Below are 2,927 nucleotides of genomic sequence, written 5' to 3'. Positions count from 1 at the left end.
CCTAACTTGCATATTAACCGTCTGTGGAGTACAGTATCATATGCTTTAACAAAGTCCAAGTACACTATATCAACTGCTTTTCCACTGTCTACCTGTTTACTTACTTTCTCATAAAAAGAGAGTAAATTTGTTTGACAACTTCTGTCTTTCATGAAGCCATGCTGACTATCACTTATGATATTACTTTCTATCAGAAACTCCTCTATGTGGCTCTTTATCAAACTCTCCAAGACCTTTCCAACTATGGACCTTAAACTAACGGGTCTGTAGTTACTTGGTAATGACTTTGCTCTCTTTTTGAAGACAGGAACCACATTGGCCTTATGCCAATCCATCCGTACCTTGCCTGTGACTAAAGAGTCTCTAAAAATTAGAAATAATGGCTTTGAAATAACTGAACTCAGCTCTTTGAGGACACGTGGATGTAATCCATCAGGTCCTGGTGCTTTGTCAACCCTAATTTTTCCCAGCTGTTTCTCAGTCATATCAATTCTGAGCTATTGTGACTCATTTAAGGCAGTAACATTGCTATTATGACATTGGACTTGAGCTCTGCTATTTTCCTTCGTGTACACAGAGCTAAAAAAAAGTGTTTGGTAAATCTGCCTTGTCTTTATCCCCAGTTACCAACCTAGCGACGTCCTTTAAGGGCCTACATGCTCAGATCTGAACTTTTCCCTTACTTTCCTTTGCAATCTGTCTTTCATTTTGATGCTTTGCACATTTTATCTCCATCTTTTGTTATATTCTTCATAGGTTTCAAATGATGAAGGTGATCCTTCATTTTTATATTTTTGGAATGCCCTTTTCTTGTTCCTTATGGGTTTTTTAACATCAACTGTAAGCCACATTTTTAATTTTAGCCTCTTAAACTTATTACCCATTGGAATATATTTTTCATTTTGCTTTTGTAGAACAGATTTGAATCATTCCCATTTTTGTTCTGTGTTTTTGAGGACAATATTGTCTCCCAGTCCGAGTCACAGAGAGCCGCCCTTAATAATGGAAAATTTGCTTTCTTAAAATTAAATGTTTTTATTTTTCCTGTTTTTGCTTCCTGTTTACAGCTCACAATAAATTACATTATAATATGGTCACTGTTACACAGATTCTTTTATTTGCACATTTGTTATAAGCTCTGCATTGTTAGAAAGAACTAGGTGCAGCAGAGTATCATTTCTAATAGGGGCTTCTATAAACTGTACCGTAAAATTATCTTGTAATAAATTCACAAATGTCCTCCCTTTTGATGTTCCTGTAGTGCCATTACTCCAGTCAATGTCAGGGTAGTTGAAATCCCCCATGATTAAAACACTGCCACTTTTTGCTGCTTTTTCTATCTGTGCTAGTAGTTGATTTTCTATTTCTTCCTTAGCACTGGGGGGCCTATAGCAGACTCCAATCATTCATTGTGTGTTATTCCACCCCACATTTCAAAGTCCAATCATTAAATACTTAGGTTTGAACAGCCTTTATGTATAGCCAAATATTGGACATATATTTATACAATATGGAGAAATAATTTACTATATTTAAATTTGCCTTTCACATGTTTGCAATGGCAATACAGCTAATCTGCAGTCCATTATTTAAACAAATGCAATGTTTGCCTCTTTCCTATATTATGCTTTTGGAGGATGACCACACAGGTTTTAGGTATAGCCTTACATTTGCTGTAGATAAAACTATTTCTTTCTAGGCATTGAGTGATTCTAGAAAAAATGTTAATGTGTCTTGTCCGTCTTCTGTGTGCAGGGTTCACATCCCGTGCTGCTGATTGAGAAATATGTTTTATTGTTCAAAAGTTTTCTTTAAATTTTTTTTACAATTGTGTGTTTTTATTATTTGTTGAGACACACATTAAAGCTTTACCTTTATGTCATTCTGCTGCCTACGGGAGGGGATAGACATTGGTAAACAATAAAAACTTGTAGGTCAACCCAGGATAACCCCTTCTATTACCAGCATGTTTTATTTATTTACAAGTGTCCTAGGAAATGGGCTTTCCTTCTTCAGCTCTGCTGTGTGTTTTTATTACTTTGCTAGCAATTTTTTTTACAGTTGAAGCTGCTTTCTACATTGCTGCTGAAGGATTTTCTTCCCTGTTGTCCAATCTAACTGTTCCGCAGCTGCGCTTTTGAACTACTGCATTCAGACCAACTGGATTAAACATTACAGGGTTAGCCTGAAATCTTTGGCCATTTGGTTAAATAACTTTCTAGGCTCCTTTCTGCTAAAAGGTATCTACTTTCAGGCATTGCCTCAGCACTGGATGATGGGGCGGAAAGTAGTTATTACGTTTAACTGGTGGATGTGGCATGCATTGGAAAGAAATGAACCAGTAGCATTTTAGGAAGCAGGCCACAGTTAGGTCCATAAATATTTGGACACGGGCAACTTTTTTTCAATTTTGGTTCTGTACATTGCAACGATTAATTTTAAATGAAACAACTCAGATGCAGTTGCAAAATTAGAAAAAAGTTGTCTCAGTTAGTTGACCTAAATGTATATTCTGCATACAGGTATCCCTGTGCTGACCAGTATCCCTGTGCTGACCAGTATCCCTGTGCTGACCAGTATCCCTGTGCTGACCAGTATCCTTTCACTGTTTCTAACCTGAAAGAGGCATTTGCCCAACTCTGGAAATAAAAATAATGAATGTCTTTATGGATCTGTCTTTGTTTTCCTTTACCAGAGTAACTTTGGCTACTCTGAAAATTTGGACCTGTGCTAGATAGATGTTGGGTATTTTCCAAGGTACTTGTGCCTGTTTTGGCTTTTCTACACTTTTCTGTTAAGAAACAGTCGGCAAGGACACTATGGGACATGTCTGTCCTGAAGTTAAAGCATTTTAGATAGATCCTAAACCTTAAGGATTTAATGGTGGAACCTGACCCATCTCTTGCAATATCTGAGTTGGTATGTTT

Source organism: Pyxicephalus adspersus, chromosome 3 (genome assembly GCF_032062135.1).
Source record: "Pyxicephalus adspersus chromosome 3, UCB_Pads_2.0, whole genome shotgun sequence".
NCBI lineage: Eukaryota > Metazoa > Chordata > Amphibia > Anura > Pyxicephalidae > Pyxicephalus > Pyxicephalus adspersus.
Note: the sequence above shows the minus strand (reverse complement) of the source record.